The sequence below is a fragment of the Mirounga angustirostris genome, unplaced genomic scaffold (assembly GCF_029215605.1).
Source record: "Mirounga angustirostris isolate CCGP_5_RB_7025 unplaced genomic scaffold, mMirAng1.0.hap1 SCAF_12, whole genome shotgun sequence".
In the NCBI taxonomy this organism is placed as follows: Eukaryota; Metazoa; Chordata; class Mammalia; order Carnivora; family Phocidae; genus Mirounga; species Mirounga angustirostris.
Genome location: NW_026991720.1, coordinates 88,079,204 through 88,098,223, shown reverse-complemented (window position 1 = coordinate 88,098,223; position 19,020 = coordinate 88,079,204). Strand labels below are relative to the sequence as shown.

Genomic DNA, 19,020 nt, shown 5'->3' with positions numbered 1-19,020 from the left:
CCACCTGGGCCTCTCCACAGGGCTACTCACAACATAGCAGCTTGACTCTCCCACATCAAGAGCTCTAGGACAATGTGAGCAAGCAATGGCAAGCCAGACAGAAGTCATGGTCCTTTTACAACCTAATCCTGGAAATGACATCCCACTCCTGTAGCCATATTCTACCTGTTAGAAGCAAGTCTCAAGATCCAACCTACACTCAAGGTAAGGGGATTACACGGGGCATGAATACCAGGAGGAAAGGATCATTATGAACTATTTTAGAGACTGCCTAACACAACATTATTTGAGACCCAGGATTGGAGCCAAGCCATGCCTGAAGACAGATACTTCTGGTCTTTTCAGTTATGAGAGTTACTTCTCTTTGCTGCAATCAGTTTGAGTAGGGTTTCAGTCAACTCACGTGTAGCCCAAGGAGTCCTTCACTAATATGTTAATATACACACTGAAAACAAACACCATCAATAAAACTAAAGTTGCAATGGTGAGGTCATCAAAACAAGTTTTCCCTAGAGTAAATGTGTGAGCCAACCAGTATTCTTAAATGTCCTGTGTGATCTTTGATGTTATTTTTGGATTTATTCTGCCTGGATTTATTCTGGCATTCTGATATTCTTCTCAGCTAATTTAGCAGGCCTTGTCATTGTGAGAGCATGCCAAAGTCAGAATTTCACTGCCAAAAAATGATGGTGAATAGAATTAGACCATCAGGAGTGCTACTAGTTTGACCTGCTATTAATACTCCAACACAGAAAGAAAAGCTTGAAAAAATGGAAAGTTAAAATAAAAATAAGTTTAGTTCAGTTAAAGGCAAACAATAAACTCAAATTTGATGTTTTTTTGTTTGCAATGCCTAAGAAAATAGTATCTATACAAATATGATGTGAAAATCTGACAAGCACTTGCATAATTTTAGCAGAAAGACAAGCTATCATGTGTCTATGGCTGAGAAACTATAACGTAGACAATATTGGAACTTAGGAATCTTTCCTTCTAAACCCATCCTTCAAATGGACAGTAGCCCCCCGCCCCCTTATCCACTGTGTCACTTTCTTGGTTTCAGTTTCACGGTTCAAAAACAAATGACCCTCTGACATACTGTCAGAAGGTCAACAGTAGCCTAAGGCTACATCACAGCGCCGACATTGTTCTCCTCACCTCATCTCACCACACAGGCATTTTATCTCATCACACGTGTGAGGACAGGATAGTATCTTGAGAAAGACCACACTGACATAACTTTTATTACAGAAGAGTATTATAGCTGTTCTATTTTATTCTTGTTGTTGTTAATCTCATAATGTGCCTAATTTATAAATTAAAACTGTATCACAGGTGTACATATAGAAAAAAACGTGGTACACATAGGGTTCAGTCCTTTGCATGGTTTCAGGCATCCACTGGGGGGTCTTGAACATATCCCCTGTGAATAAGGTGGGGAGGTCTTCTGTATTCTATTTAGCAACCAGTCATGGTAGAGAATGTCACTCACCCATGAGAAAAACTGAGATAAATCAGTTTGCTTTAGAAAACATAATGTGTGTAGTACTGCCTATTATTTTTAACAAAAAATTTCATTATCTTCTTAACAGTACATTTTCACATGCACAGTGGCATTCCACTTCCTTCTAAATCAGGTATTGTCAAACTTGACCATGCTTCCAAATCATCTAGGGGCTTGTTACAACACAAATAGTTGGGCCTCACCCCCAGAATTTCCGACAAAGTTAGTCTGGGGTGATAGCCTAGAATCTGCATTTCTAGCAAGTTCCCAGATGATGCTGCTGGTGGTGATTGGGGACCACCCCTGAGAACCAGGCTCCTCCCACAGCTACTTGCAGGCACAGTGCTGATTCCCACAGCCTCTAAGGCTCCCACCCGTCTGGGCATTAAGAACTCCTAGTTCTTATCCAATACCCTTCTTTTTCCACTCCTGACACTTCTCCTAGCCTCCAAGAGAGGCAACCTGTGCATGCTCCTAACTTCCTCAAAGAATTTTAGATTTCTCAGTCACTGAAGGATTTTTACAGTTTCACTTTAAAAAGTGGGAGTGCACAAAGATACAAATGTATTAATCCGAAGGGGCACCTGCACCCCAATGTTTATAGCAGCAATGTCCACAATAGCCAAACTATGCAAAGAGCCCAGAGGTTCATCAAAAGATGGATAAAGAATGTGTGGTATAGGGACACCTGGGTGGCTGAGTCGGTTGGGCATCTGCCTTGGGTTCAGGTCACGATCCCAGGGTCCTGAGATTGAGTCCCGCATCAGGCTCTTTGCTCAGCAGGGAGCCTGCTTCTCCCTCTGCCTACCGCTCCCCCTGCTTGTGCTCTCTCTCTCTCTCTGGCAAATGGATAGATAAAATCTTAAAAAAAAAAAAAAAAGAAGAAGAAGAAGACGACGTGGTATATATATACAATGGACTATTACTCAGCCATCATAAAAATAAAATCTTGTCATTTGCAAGACATGGATGGAACTAGAGGGTATTATGCTAGGCAAAATAAGTAAATCAGAGAAGGACAATTATATGATTTCACTCATATGTGGAACTTAAGAAACAAAACAGAGGAGCATAGAGGAAGAGAGGGAAAAATAAAACAAGACGTAATCAGAGAAGGAGACAAACCATAAGAGACTCTTAACCATAGGAAACAAACTGAGGGCTGCTGGAGGGGAGGGGGAAGGTGGATGGGGTAACTGGGTGATGGACATTGGGGAGAGCATGTGATGTGATGAGCACTGGGTGTTATATACAACTGATGAATCACTGAACTCTCCCTCTGACACTAATAATATGCTATATGTTAATTAATTGAATTTAATTTTTTTAAAAAGTGGGGGTATCTGACCTTTTGTTGAAGGAGTAGTAAAAATGGAGCTAGATCTCTAATGAGCTTAAAATACTAGCAAGAGAGGAGAATTTTGATTGTATAGCCTAAGAGAATTTTATTACCTAAAAGATATTATATTAATTCAATTAAGTTCCCAATTTTTTTATTGTAGTAAACAATTGCTTGGAAAAAGTTAAAAAAAATTTTAAGCAAACTAGATTTTAGCGCTAATCAGGGACAAGGATTTCTTAAGCATATTTTTTCTTTTTGCAGTTTGTGTTTAGACAGAGCCTAGGCATATAATCAGACTTCAAGGAGAAAATATATTCAAAACAGATGAAATAATTTACTTTATTAGTTGCACAAAGAAATATCATCCAATTTTCTATGTTAGGCTAAGAAAACTTGAAGTTGTCAACTGTAAATGAACAGGAAAAAAAAAAAAGTGTTTAAAGAAACTCTACATTTCTTTGCCTTCATTCACCAGACCAGACTGCTAAAATGAATTTTTCAGAATCTCTCAGAATGGAAGACCATAGAGGGTGGTTTCCATGGGTTTCTAATGAAAATACTGCAGTCTTTATTTTGATCTCCGTTTGAAATAGAATTGATCTTTTATTTTCATTTCTTCCTGTGTTAGGGGTTCCCTTCTCTGATGAAGAGTTAAATGGGATGACTAAAAGTTGCTGGGTGGATTGGCTATGTTCTCCGCTCTGTAGATAGTACTTCATACGTGGTTGAGCATCCCAACTTAACATGTAACCAAAGTTACATGTAACTAGCTAGCACTAGCTAGCACTCCTTAATTTATTCATCCATGCAGACATTTATTAAGTACCTGCTAGGTACTGGGGATGCAAATTTAAATAATATACGGTCCCTGCCTCAAGTCCACAGTCTAAGGGAGAGAGACAGCCACAAATGGGTGGTTAGAGAGGTCGAAGCTGAGACATAGCCTCAGGAGCCAGAGCACAGGAGTCTCAGCTGCCATCGTGGGAGTGGATGGCATTGCTCTGGGACTCTATGTAGACTGCCAAGCTGGGAAAGGATGGAACCTGCAGGAACACCAACATGTAGGAACAGAACCAACAGAGTGGTGGGAGAGGAGATCAGAGCAGGTGAGGGGCAAGGGTTACACCACAGAAGCCAAAGGAGGTATTTCCAGAAGGGAAAACACTCAACAGCATAATATACAGTGGGAAGGGCCAGTGAAACAGCCCAGAAAGTGTTGTTACGACTCAGAATTTGCTGACAGCCTCACAGAGGTGGTGTCAGTGGAGAGATGAGGAAGCTCGAGGTCGGAACTGGAGAGTACGTGTAAGAGGATTTCAAGGACAGGAGGAGAGAGGAATTCTTTCCAGACTAAATAGATGATGAAAAAGCATTCTAGGCTGGAAGGAATGTTCCTCATTAAGGGCAGGTAAGGGCAAAGGAGTATTTGCCATGAATCAAATCTTAGTCTTCAGGCCTCTCACCTGAATGGACCCTGCCAGGCCCTGGGAGAGGCTCCAATGATGGGTTTACATGGGCATGTTTTTGTAAAATTTGCAAAAGAAAGATATTTGAGCTGCAACTGGTTAAGACCACTGACGCTTCCACTCTGGCTTCCCCTCCTAGTTCTCCTGCCAGTTATGTTGGTGTGAACACTGACTCTAGGGATCCAACCAAAGAGAAGTTGAAGATATATCTGATTTGAGTTTAGTGGGATATACTTGGGTGGTTTACAGTTATTTCCATATAGAGCTAAGCTGTTGTTAACTGTACCCTTATAAGAATGTCTTCCTGGAACATTCCTACCATCTACCCTGACTACTTAACCAGGGTCATGACCTGGGAGCCCAAAGATCATTTGTTTGACCATCATGCTTTATGATGCCCAGCTCTGGAAGTATGTGGATAGTGAGGGAGAAACGAAGTTTGAAATGTAGAGAACCAGAAGCTAGGCTATGGAAAATTCTTCCAACTTTCATAACTCATACATGAAGAAACTTGTTCGAGGATGTCCCAAAGTTAACAGGTTAATTCTAAAGTTCTAAATAACATTACCAATAATGAATTATGAAGCTGTAAATAACTTTTCTAAACTCTTTAAAAAAAAAGAATTTTGATCAAACCATGATAAAAGGAACGATGTATGTATGTATCTGTCTTAGCCTATTCAGGCTACTGCAAAAAATAAAAATAAAAATTTAAAAATTTAAATAAAAAAAAAACAGAGATGGTGTGGCTTAAAAAACAAACATTTCTCTCTCATGGAAGCTGAGAAGTCTAAGATTAAGATGCTGGCAGATTCATGTCCAGTGAGAGCCTGACTCCTGGTTCATAGATGGCTGTCTTTTCTTTGTGTCCTCACTGGGCAGAAGGGACAAGGGAGCTCTCTGGGGCCTCTTTCATAAGGGCGCTCATCCCATTTATGAGGGCTCTGCCCTCAGATCTAATCACCTCCTTACACCATCACATTGGGGATTAGTCTTCAACACCTGAACCTAAGGGGGACAAAAACATTCAATCCATAGCACCATCCTTTTGTCATCTCTTAGAAATCATAAAATCTTTTACATATGAAGATGTGCTCAAAGAGTAAGCAGCCATGAACATAGGAAAAAAGTACTGTAGAGGGATGTTGGGCAGGTAATAAGTGTCTTTTGTTATTTTGTTAGATTTATGTGAAATGTGTTATTGGCTAGCCTCAAAAAAGGTTTAATTTGTTATGACCTATGTCTCATTCTAAATACTTTCACATCTACTATCTATTCTATTTTGTGTTGTTTTCCTCAAATTGCACCCCAGACACACACACAATTTATCTAAGTTTCCAGGTCCACAACACTTAGATCTGCCCCCATGGTATTAGCCTTCATGGGAAAGGCCTTGAGAGAAGGCAATACAAGGGTGGGGGTCCAGCATGTCCTGAGACTGACTCCCCCCTCCTACCTCTCCCATATGGGCAGAGAAAAACTCACTGAAAGGTTCTGAGCTTCTAGAAAGTGTTCAAAGCACCGAGTTCCTCGGGGAAGGCGGATGGCATGAGGAAGTGGCCTTCTCACAAGCCCTGCTCACCAGGAGATTTCTACTCCTTCCAGGACTCAGAGCTGGATGAAGCCAGCCAGGGTGAGTAGATACTTGTAAGAAACAACAGCTGTTGCCTCTACCACAGCAGGTGTTAAATCAAGTAGTATTTTGAATATTCTCCTTGGAAGCAAAAGGATCTGGGGATGGAGACAGAGAAATCCAGTGGGGTCTGACCAGCTCTGACAAGAGGCAAAAGATTTTCACCCAGGCACGGCTCTCCGGGACTTACGTATTTATTTATATGTTCATCAGCTCTCTCCCCTAAAAGGATGCAAGCTCCTTAAGGTCAGCAACTTTGGCCATTGGTGTTACATCTGTGTAAAAACAGAAAACCACAAACCTCAGAAACCTGATCGAACCTTGGTTAAGATTATAGTTGGAATCAGAGGTTACACATTCCAAAAATGGTTAAGGAACTTTAAGAAAATGAAAATACTATTATCACAAATGCTTTGAGAATACCAAGCCCAGAGAGAGTCTCGAAGACACCAAAAATATAAATCTTAGCCAAGGTGGAATGAAGGACCTTTCAAGCCAAATCATTAAACTGGGTGCTTTGCTACAAGTGTTCTTGTGAAATTCTATTTTACCTGCAATGATTTACTGTTACATAACCCTTAACCTGGACACTTCACCTACGACATTTGTTTCCATTTTTGCTGGACAAAACTGAATTTTTTTTTTAAGATTTTATTTATTTATTTGGGACAGAATGAGAGAGAGAGAGAGAGCACATGAGAGGGGGGAGGGTCAGAGAGAGAAGCAGGTTCCCTGCCAAGCAGGGAGCCCAATGTGGAACTCGATCCACCTTAATCCAAAGAACTGATAAAGATAGATCAGGATCATGACCTGAGCCGAAGGCAGTCGCTTAACCAACTGAGCCACCCAAGCACCCCTGGACAAAACTGAGTTTACTCATTGTACATTTGTTGTGGAAAATTTGGTTTGCAATAAACCTTGTATTTTTTATACTATTATCTATGACTTCTGATCTTATTGCAATTAACCAAACCAGCACTATAAAAAGTGGCAGGACGCCTGGGTGGCTCAGTCGGTTAAGTGTCTGCCTTCCACTCAGGTCATGATCCCAGGGTCCTGGGATCGAGCCCCATGTTGGGCTCCCTGCTCAGCGGAGAGTCTCCTTCTCCCTCTCCCTCGGCCCCTTGACCCCACTTGTGCTCTCCGTCTCTAATAAATAAATAAAATCTTAAAAAAAAAAAAGTGGCACAGATTCACTTGGGATTGGAAGGGCAAGATGAATTTCTCCTCTTCACATAAGCCGTCTAAGTTGTTTGTGGGGGATTTGTTGTTTTAATGAGGATAACAGCAGAATTGTTTTTGAAATACAATGGAGGACGTTTTCTTCCACCTGGATCTTAGTATCCAGAAGAATGTGAAGTACTTGGTAAATGTTCAGTACATGTTTGTTCACTGACTTGTTGACTTATTAATACTGAGAGGAAAATGTTTGTTAGAACAGGAATCAAATGGAAGTCAAAACATTAGACTTTTCCTTGGGTTCTCAGTAATAATTTTCATTAATTTTCTTCAAATCTTGAATATAAATGATTGTACATTCTCTAACCACATAACAGCATTATGGAGGAGGCAGAGTTTGGTCAAAGATGAAATGGCAGTCATTACCCACATGCTTTATTTTTTATTGTGGTTTTTTTTTTTAAGATTTTATTTATTTATTTGACAAAGAGAAACACAGCAAGAGAGGGAACACAAGCAGGGGGAGTGGGAGAGGGAGAAGCAGGCTTCCCACCAAGCAGGGAGCCCGATGCGGGGCTCAATCCCAGGACCCTGGGATCGTGACCTGAGCCAAAGGCAGACGCTTAACGACTGAGCCACCCAGGCGCCCCTTATGTAATGTTTTAAAACTGTTGGTCCCAACAACTGCTTTCAGCTTAGAGAGGGTTTTAAGCATGTCATAAAATAAAGCAGTAAATCAAGAAGCCACTAGAGGGCCACAAAAGGCCAGGAATTTATTGAAGAGCCAACAAAGTCTAGTGAGGGGATAGGAATGACCTAACTTCTATTTAGGTCCAAAAGGCAGAGGTAAAAACCTTAATCCAAAGAACTGATAAAGATAGAGCTGGGGAGGGGGAAAGATGGCAGAGGAGTAGGGGACCCTATATCAGCTGGTCCCTGGAATTGAGCTGGATATCTACCAGACCACTCTGAGCACCCACAAAACCAGCCTGAGATGTAAGATCTGGATCTCTACAAATAGAATATCGCAGGCGGTTGGTTGGTTGTGAGGTACGAAGCGGGGAGCCCTGATTCCGCGGGCAAATATCGGAGGATAAACAGCAGTGGGAGGGAGCCTGGACGTGGGGTCCCTACACCACCGGTGAGCGACAGCCTCGTGCACTGCGGAGGGGGCATAGACTAGCGGACCGGTAGCGGCAGGGAAAGGACTTTAGGGCAGCACCCGGGGTGGAAACCCGGAGTGGCGGGGTAGCGCCTGCGAACTGCAGCCCCTGGACAGAAACCCGGAGTGGCGGGGTCAAGTGCGAGCGCGCGCGCAAACTGGAAGCGGCTGGCGGTTTTAGAAGCACAAAGGGCAGAGACGTGCCCCGACCTGGAGGCAGGACTGGGGGCGCTGTGGAGGGGCGCACAACCCAGGACGCTGCAGTTTATAGCAGCACGGACAGAAATGGAGACAGTGTGGCCTGGAGAGCTCACTGAAGAACAGACTGAGGTCTCTCTGCTCTGAGGCAGAGGGTTGGAAACAGTCTCTTCTGCTCTGACTCGTGGAAGAGACGCGGAAAGCCGCCAGGGAAAGGCACCAGAGAACAAAAGCCCCAAAGACTGATTCCCACTGAGCCCATCCCCCGCCACAGGGGGGCAGGGCAACTCCGCCCAAACACGGTTGCCTGGGTAACAGCGCGGCAGGCCCCTCCCGCAGAAGACAGACTGGGAAAACAAGAGGCCAACAACCCTAAGGTCCCAAGAAAACAGGTGCATCTTGCTTGGGTTCTGGTCAATAATTTCGACTCTATACATTCCCTCAAACACCCATCAACAGAATGACTAGGAGGAGGAGCCCCCAAAACAGAAAAGACTCAGAGATTATGACTTATGCTGCAGACTTACAAATGGATGCAGACATAACCAAGATGTCAGAGATGGAATTCAGGCTAGCAATTGTGAACAATGGCTAGAATAGAGAAATCAATTAATGGCAACATAGAGTCTCTAAGGGCAGAAATAAAAGATGAATTGACAGAACTTAAAAATGCTATCAATGAGATCCAATCCAATCCAGATAATCTAACAGCTAGGGTAACTGAGGCAGAAGAGAGAATAAGCAACATGGAAGATAATAGATAAAAAGGGAAAAGAGGAGGCCAGGGAAAAACAACTCAGAATCCATGAAAATAGAATCAGAGAAATAAGTGACACCATGAAGCATTCCAATGTCAGAATAATTGGAATCCCGGAGGGAGTGGAGAGAGAGAGAGGACTAGAAGATGTATTTGAGCAAATCGTAGCCGAGAACTTCCCTAATCTGGGGAATGAAACAAACATTCGAGTCCTAGAGGCAGAGAGGACCCCTCCTAAGATCAAGGAAAACAGGCCAACACCCCGGCATGTAATAGTAAAACTTGCAAATCTTAGAACCAAGGAAACCATCTTAAGGGCAGTTAGGAGGAAGAGATTCCTTACGTACAGAGGGAGGAACATCAGAATAATGTCAGACCTATCCACAGAGACCTGGCAAGCCAGAAAGGCCTGGCAAGACATATTCAGGGTACTAAACAAGAAGAACATGCAGCCAAGAATACTTTATCCGGCAAGGCTGTCATTTAGAATGGACGGAGAGCTTCCACGACTGGCAGAAACTGAAAGAATATGTGACCACTAAGCCGGCCCTAGAAGAAACCTTAATTAAGGGGCGTTCTATAAAAGGAGAAAGACCCCAAGAGTGATATACAACAGAAATTTACAGGGACAATCTATAAAAACAACGTCTTCACAGGCAACATGATGAAAATTAATTCATATCTTTCAATAATCACTCTCAACGTGAATGGCCTAAATGCTACCATAAAATGGCACAGGGTTGCAGACTGGATAAAAAGACAGGACCCATCCATATGCTGTCTACAAGAGACTCATTTTGAACCTAAAGATACATCCAGACTGAAAGTGAAGGATGGAGATCCATCTTCCATGCCAGCGGACCTCAAAAGAAAGCTGGGGTAGCAATTCTTAGACAAATTAGATTTCAAACTAAAGTCTGTAGTAAGAGACACAGAAGGACACTATATCATTCTTAAAGGGTCTATCCAACAAGAAGATCTAACAATTGTAAATATCTATGCCTCCAACATGGGAGCAGCCATCTATATAAGCCAACTGTTAACCAAAATAAAGAGTCATATTGATAACAATACGTTAACTGTGGGAGACCTCAATACTCCACTCTCAGCAATGGACAGATCATGTAAGCAGAAAATCAACAAGGAAACAAGAGCTTTGAATGATACATTGGACCAGATGGACTTCATAGATATTTAAAGAACATTCCACCCTAAAACAACAGAATACTCATTCTTCTCGAGCGCACATTAACTTTCTCCAGAATAGACCATATACTGGGTCACAAATCAGGTTTCAACCGATACCAGAAGATTGAGATTATTCCCTGCATATTCTCAGACCACAATGCTTTAAAACTGGAACTCAATCATAAGAAAAAAATTAGCAGAAATTCAAACACTTGGAAGCTAAAGACCACTCTGCTCAAGAATGTTTGGGTTAACCAAGAAATCAAAGAAGAACTTACATTCATGGAAATCAATGAGAACGAAACACATCGGTCCAAAACCTATGGGATACTGCAAAGGCAGTCCTAAGGGGGAAATACATAGCCATCCAAGCCTCACTCAAAAAAACAGAAAAATCCCAAATTCACCAACTAACTCTACACCTTAAAGAACTAGAGAAAAAGCAACAAATGACACCTAAGCCATGCACTAGAAGAGAAATAATTAAAATTAGAGCAGAAATCAATGAATTAGAAACCAGAAACAAAGTAGATCAGATCAATGAAACTAGAAGTTGGTTCTTTGAAAGAATTAATACGATCGATAAACCACTGGCCAGACTTATCCAAAAGAAAAGACAAAGGACCCAAATTAATAAAATTATGAATGAAAGGGGAGAGATCACGACTAACACCAAGGAAATAGAAACAACTATTAGAAATTATTATCAACAACTGTATGCCAATAAACTGAGCAATCTGGATGAAATGGAAGCCTTCCTGGAAACCTATAAGCTGCCAAGACTGAAACAGGAAGAAATTGACAACCTGAATAGGCCAATAACCAGTAATGAGATTGAAGCAGTGATCAAATACCTCCCCAAAAACAAGAGTCCAGGGCCTGATGGATTCCCTGGGGAATTCTACCAAACATTCAAAGAAGAAATAACACCTATTCTACTGAAGCTGTTTCAAAAAATAGAAACAGAAGGAAAATTTCCAAACTCATTCTATGAGGTCAGCATTACCTTAATCCCCAAGCCAGGCAAAGACCCCATCAAAAAGGAGAATTTCAGACCGATATCCCTGATGAATATAGATTCCAAAATCCTCAACAAAATCCTAGCTAATAAGATCCAACAATACATTAAAAGGATCATCCACCACGACCAAGTGGGATTTATCCCCGGGATGCAAAGTGGTTCAACATTCGCAAATCAATCAATGTGATAGAACACATTAATAAGAGGAGGGAGAAGAACCATATGGTCCTCTCAATTGATGCAGCAAAAGCATTTAACAAAATACAACATCCTTTCCTGATTAAAACTCTCCAGAGTATAGGGATAGAGGGAACATTCCTCAAGTTCATAAAATCCATCTATGAAAAACCCACAGCGAATATCATCCTCAATGGGGAAAAGCTGAGAGCCTTTCCCTTAAGATCAGGAACATGTCAAGGATGCCCACTCTCGCCACTATTGTTCATCACAGTACTAGAAGTCCTAGCAACAGCAATCAGACAACAAAAAGAAATAAAATGTATTCAAATTGGCAAAGAAGAAGTCAAACTCTCTCTTTTCACACATGACATGATACTTTATGTGGAAAACCCAAAAGACTTCACCCTCAAATTACTAGAGCTCATACAGAAATTCATTAATGTGGCAGGATACAAAACCAATGCACAGAAATCAGTTGCTTTCTTATACACTAACAACGCAACTGTAGAAAGAGAAATTAGAGAAACAATTCCATTTACAATAGCACCAAAAACCATAAGATACCTTGGAATAAACCTAACCAAAGAGGTAAAGGATCTATACTCTAGGAACTACAAAACACTCATGAAAGAAATTGAAGAAGACACAAAAAGATGGGAAAATATTCCATGCTCATGGATCGGAAGAATAAACATTGTTAAAATGTCTATGCTACCCAGAGCAATCTATACCTTCCCAATCAAAATTCCAATGACATTTTTCAAAGTGCTGGAACAAACAATCCTAAAATTTGTATGGAATCAGAAAAGACCCCAAATCGCCAAGGAAATGTTGAAAAAGAAAAACAAAGCTGGAGGCATCACGTTGCCCGATTTCAAGCCATATTATAAAGCTGTGATCACCAAGACAGCATGGTACTGGCACAAAAACAGACATATAGACCAATGGAACAGAATAGAGAACCCAGATATGGACCCTCAACTCTATGGTCAAATAATCTTTGACAAAGCAGGAAAAAACATGCAATGGAAAAAAGACAGTCTCTTCAATAAATGGTGCTGGGAAAATTGGACAGCCACATGGAGAAGAATGAAACTCGACCATTCTCTATCACCATTCACAAAGATAAACTCAAAGTGGATGAAAGACCTCAATGTGAGACAGGAATCCATCAAAATCCTAGAAGAGAACATACGCAGTAACCTCTTTGACATCGGCCACAGCAACTTCTTTCAAGATACATCTCCAAAAGCTAGTGAAACAAAAGCAAAAATGAACTTTTGGGACTTCATCAAGATAAAAAGCTTCTGCACAGCAAAGGAAACAGTCAACAAAACAAAGAGGCAACCCACAGAATGGGAGAAGATATTTGCAAATGACACTGCAGACAAAGGGCTGGTATCCAAAATCTATAAAGAACTTCTCAAACTCAACACCCAAAAAACAAATAAGTAAAAAAATGGGCAGAAGACATGAGCAGACACTTCTCCAAAGAAGACATACAAATGGCTAACAGACACATGAAAAAATGTTCATCATCATTAGCCATCAGGGAAATCCAAATCAAAACCACACTGAGATACCACCTTACACCAGTTAGAATGGCAAAAATGGACAGGGAAAGAAAAAAGAAACAACAAATGTTGGAGAGGTTGTGGAGAAAGGGGAATCTTCTTACATTGTTGGTGGGAATGCAAGTTGGTACAACCACTTTGGAAAACAGTGTGGAGGTTCCTCAAAAATTTAAAAATAGAGCTACCCTATGACCCAGCAATTGCACTACTGGGTATTTACCCCAAAGACACAGATGTAGTGAAAAGAAGGGCCATATGCACCCCAATGTTCATAGCAGCAATGTCCGCAATAGCCAAACTGTGGAAAGAGCCGAGATGCCCTTCAACAGATGAATGGATAAAGAAGATGTGGTCCATATATACAATGGAATATTACTCAGCCATCAGAAAAGATGAATACCCAACTTTTACATCAACATGGATGGGACTGGAGGAGATTATGCTAAGTGAAATAAGTCAAGCAGAGAAAGTCAATTATCATATGGTTTCACTTATTTGTGGAACATAAGGAATAACATGGAGGACATTAGAAGGAAGGGAAAAATGGGGGGGGGGGTGGAATTGGAGGGAGAGATGAACCATGAGAGACTATGGACTCTGAGAAACAAACAGGGTTTTAGAGGGGAGGGGGGAGGGGAGATTTGTTAGCCCAGTGATGGGTATTAAGGAGGGCACGTACTGCATGGAGCACTGGGTGTTATATAAAAACAATGGATCATGGATCACCACATCAAAAACCAATGATGTATTGCATGGTGATTAACATAACATAATAAAATTTAAAAAAAATAAATAAACAAACAAAAAAAGATAGAGCTGGGGAATTAAAAAATGTCAATCCAGAGCATCAGAGAATAGATAAGGTAGGAAACACTTAAAAGGCATGGATAGAAGTCAGAGAATATGTTCCTAGGAATGTTAAATGCAGGATTGGAAACATCAAGGACCATAAAGAATATGCAGAAACCGAAGTCATAATTCACTAGAAATCCACGATTCTGAATACAGAAAGCAGAGGGCACATAGTCTAGTAACCCTGGGCTGCCCCACTTGGCATGAGCAAAGAACAGATTCAAACCACTAGTAGTGACTATACATTCCTGAACGGAGTCCTGCAGTAAAGAAAACACATTTTAGGCAATTGGGATTACTCTAACTTTCTGCATTGCCCATCATCCCAGAAGGCAGTAGCTATTTACCGTGTGATCTCAACCTGTGCGCATCTTAGTTTCCTCATATGAAGATAATGACAGCAGTCCAAAGTAGTTGCATTTTATGTGATGGATTCCATAGTGGCCTCACATTATGACAGACTCAATACTTGAAGGTTGATCCAGACACAAATATCAAGCATTTCTGTTGTCTCCAGCTGGCACAGTTCACAATGCATTCAACCAACAAACCTTGAAGTTACAGGATTCTTGACAAAATTTGGTTGGAGCTGAGGGGAGGAGTGGTGATACAGATATTTGCTTCATTTCAAATTTTTCCACACAAACTGAGACTTTAATATTTTTATTACACTATATCAAAATTCCATTAAATATTAAGTATTATTTAAATTAGTCAAATGAGTCTCGGGCACAAAGGACCTAGAGTAGACCTTGGTCCTTTTATCTGTCAGCTACTGCTGTGTAACAAAACACCCAAAACTCAGAGGCTTAAAACCACCACCATTTGTTAATTCTCCTTATCTGCCAGTTAAGCTGGGGAGATGGCAAATCTCAGACAGGCTTGGCTGGGCAGCTCTGCTAGTCTCAGCTGGGCTTACTCCTGCGTCAATAACCAGCTAAGAACTGCACAGTCTAGCTGAATTTAGCTCTGCTTCATTTCATCCTTCTCCTGGGATTAGTAAGCCAGTCCAGCATATCCCTCTCATGGAAATCGCAGGGGTACAAGAAAGCAAGTGGAAACAAACAAAAACTCTTAAACCTTAGAACTGGAGCACTATTACTTCTGCCTTATTCCATTGTCCAAACCAAATCATACACTCAAGTCCAGATTCCAAGACAGGGCAATAGAGTCTGCTATCTGACATACACTATGTGTCTTTTTAAATTGTCTCCCACAACTAAAATGTGAATGCTCTAAAAATAGGGATCCTGGTCTGTCTTACCATTTTACTGGCAAGGAAATTAAGGTATGGAGAGGTTCAATACTAAATAGGTATGAAGTGGTAGAGCCAGGAGTTGAACTAAAAGTCTGGCTCTAAAGCTATTAATCACTACATTAGATTACCTCTGCTAATAAAAGAAATGAAAGTAAGTGGATGGGCTAGAAGATTCTGGGCTCTAAATTAGACCCAAATAATGGCTTTTTTCCTGAAGCCTAAGTGTCTACAATAAGCATGAAATCACTATGTTTACTCTTGGATCAGATGGAAATACAGACGAGAAGCATTAAGAAAACTGCATGTATTAGAAAAGCTAAAAGCATCTATGAAGCAACCCTAAAAGGTCATCTTGTCCATCCCTCTGCCTCCAAGCAGGGGTGCACATCAGCCTTATTAGGAACACTATAGTCAGCTGTGATTTTTAGACTTCAGAGACTATTTCCATAACGACCTCTGGAAATGCATGTGAGTGTCTCATGATTCTGTCAGTGAGTTTTCTTTGTTAGACCTAAATTGTCCAATTTAATTGCACTATGACTTGGATCAGTTCTTCTCTGTAAAATTTAGATCAAGGGTTGCAAAGTGGCAGACTATGGGCCAAAACCAGCTTACAGACATATTTTGTTTTGCCTGTACCAACAAAAATGTTTCAATAGTTGCCAACATTTAAAAATAGGCATAGTTATATTTTAAAAACCCAGCTCTTGCTGAAAGAAACTGAAATAAGTGAAAGGGTTTACTTAGAATTATCTTTAGTCTTTGAAAGTTTGAAGAAAAAGTCATCTATAAAACCTTCTGAATTTGATGTTTTCTTTAAAGGATCATGTGAACAACTGATTTCAACTTATTTAAGGAATATAAAACTTTTTTCTATTTATTCTTGGGTCAATTTAAGTAAGTTATATTTTTCTATGAATGTAATCATTTAAGTCTTCAAATATATTAACTGAAAGTTTTTTTATAATATCCTTTTACTATCATAATGTCTACAGCATCTGTATTTTTTCCCTTTTCATTCCTATTATTTATTTGTACCTCCTTTTTTTCCCTTTATATAGGAAAATTTTGCCTGAACTCTATTTTATTGTGAACCAATTCTTGGTTTTATTTATCTTCTCTATTGTAGCTTTATTTGCTTTGTCAATAATTCTGCTATTATTTCTAAATTGCTATAGTCTTTGTGTAGGATATGCTAGTTTATTAAATTTTTCAAGTTGGAATCTTAGATCATTAATGTTGATCTTTTTTTTTTAAAGATTTTATTTTTTATTTCAAAGAGAAAGCACAAGTCAGCAGAGCAGTAGGCAGAGGGGGAGGGAGAAGCAGGCTCCCCACTGAGCAGCGGCGGGCTCTTTCCCAGGACCCTGGGATCATTACCTGAGCCCAAGGCAGACACTTAACCGACTGAGCCATCCAGGTGCCCCAATGTTGATCTTTTCTGACAAACAGTGAAGCTGTCAATTTCTGAGTGCCTTTTTAACTGCACCTCACAAGTTTTGATATATAGTTTATTGTTCAATACTAAATAATTTTAAATTTACAGCATGATTTTTTTCTTTGACCCATGAGTTGTGGAGGATTTGGGAAATTGGCATTTCTCATTCATGCCAAACCTCTTTCTAGTTGCCTTCTAATCCAGCAAAGCCTGAAAAGATAAGAGTTTCATAGGTTAGATCCCCTTGCAGCTGAAAGTGAATTAAGTTCTTCCACTGGGTGCACCACACATGATATGAACGGTGGAACAGAAGTAAACCTCGTCGAAGGCAGTCTTCAAAGATGGCAACACAGCCATCTGAGCTCCCCTCCTCCTATGGACTCACTGAATGAACGACTACACATGGAGCAATGCCCTCTGAAAGAAATCCAGACACTACCTGAGCAACTCCTACACATTGGGCCAATGAAAAAAACATCCCATCAAATGGGTGGGAAAGGCTGAGACACATTCTGGCCACAAACGCCACTGCAGCACAGTGCCATGCGATCCCAGCTTCTCTCTGATGAGTCAAGTGTTTGGACTCTCCATTTACAGCCCCAACTTTAAGAGTCCCCTGTGAAGGACAGATTCCCAAAACACCCCCTTCCACAAGCCAAGAGGCCTTGCATCCACGAGACCCCCAAGACCAGTGTAAGCCAAGCAGCAGATAATAATAGGCATTAGCCCTTGCCATGGCTCACCCCCAGGGGCTCAGAGCAGAGGGCGCATGCAGAAATGCCTATCTCCCAGCCTTTTCCTGAAAAGGGCCTATTTGCATACTTCAATAGCTGCTGCTAAAGTTTAGCATACATCTAGGGGCTGTGATTCTCTGCTGAGGCCAGGGAGGTTTGTGGACAACTCCCCTACTCTTTCACTCTAGCCCACTCTTTCACCAGTAGCTCCCTGGAAGGAGTTTGTATACACACGTGGTGCCCCAGTTTTTGCTGCTGCCACCTGAAAAGCAGCTTCCTGGGTCACCTGGCTCTCAGAGCCAATGGGGCTTGCATTCAGGAGTCCCAAAGGACTACAGCAAGCAAGAAGTTCTTAACAGGCTCAGGAGCACCTTCTCACAGTGGTATGCCCAGGCCCAGTTCAAAGGGAGCAAGCAAAAATGACTAACTCATAATTCTTCCCTGGAAGGGGCCTACCTACATATTCTCCCAGCTGCTGTCTAAAGGTCAGTCAGGATTCCAAGTGGCTTGAATCTAGATGCTGACTGTGATCCTCCCCTCTTTAGGACACTGGTGGGTCTTGGCACATCCTCAACTACTGGGAGCCACTAAGAGCAAGGAAAGTGGCTTGGACAAGCACAAAGATTTGAGAGACACCCAGGAGCCAAGCTCCTTGATGGGGTTTATCTCCTACACAAGATCACTCCATCAAGACTACAAGAGGTGGCTGTTTTATCTAATGCACAGAAACCAACACTTAGGAGTCCAAGGAAATGAAGGAAAAGAATATATTCCAAACAAAAGAATAAGATAAAACTCCTGAAACAGATCTTAATAAAATGGAGAGAAGTGATTTACCTGACAAAGAGTTCAAAGTAATGGTCATAAAGATGCTCACCAAAATCTATGCATGAACAAAGCAAAAATTTCAACAAAGAAAAGTTTAAATTTACCAAACAGTAATCTAGGAGCTGAAGAATGCAATAATTGAACTGAAAAGATCAATAGTGGGTTTAAACAGGAGAACAGATCAAACAAAAGAATGGATCAGTAAACTCAAGGGCATAGCAGCAAAATTTATCCAAGCAGAGGAACAAAAAAAAAAAAAGAAAAGAAAAAGAGGGAAGAGCACTTAAGGGACTTCTGGGATACCATGAAGAAGACCAGATCTGCATTACAGAAATCCCAGAAAGAGAATTGAGAAAGTAAGATGCAGACAGATTATTAAAAGAAATAATGGCTGAAATCTTCCCTTTTCTAGGGAAAGAAAAGAGACATCCAGATCCAAGCCCAAAGAGTATCTATAAGATTCATCTCAAAAGACCCAACCTAAGGGGTGCCTGGCTGGATCAGTCAGTGGAGCGTGCAACTCTTGATCTTGGAGTTGTTCCAAGCCCCACATTGGGTGTAGAGATTAATTAAAAATAAAAGATAAATAAATTAAATAAACAAACAAGCAAACCCAACCCAAGATACATTAAATGGTCAAAAGTTAGGAGGGAATCTTAAAAGCAGTAAAAAAACAAAACAAAACAGATTGTACCATACAAGAGTA

At 40.9% G+C, this 19,020-nt stretch overlaps 1 long non-coding RNA gene across 5 annotated transcripts in view; it reads right to left on the bottom strand.

Annotated features, from left to right (window-relative positions):
- The window catches only part of LOC135362126 (uncharacterized), a 211,587-nt gene that overhangs the window by 139,837 nt on the left and 52,730 nt on the right, over window positions 1-19,020 (bottom strand). The window contains exon 2 of one of the 5 annotated variants that reach the window (XR_010406593.1): window positions 6,136-6,220. The exons of the other annotated variants lie outside the window; for them this stretch is intronic. This is a non-coding gene — a long non-coding RNA (uncharacterized LOC135362126). The remainder of the gene's footprint in view (window positions 1-6,135; window positions 6,221-19,020) is intronic. 5 annotated transcript variants of the gene reach the window in all.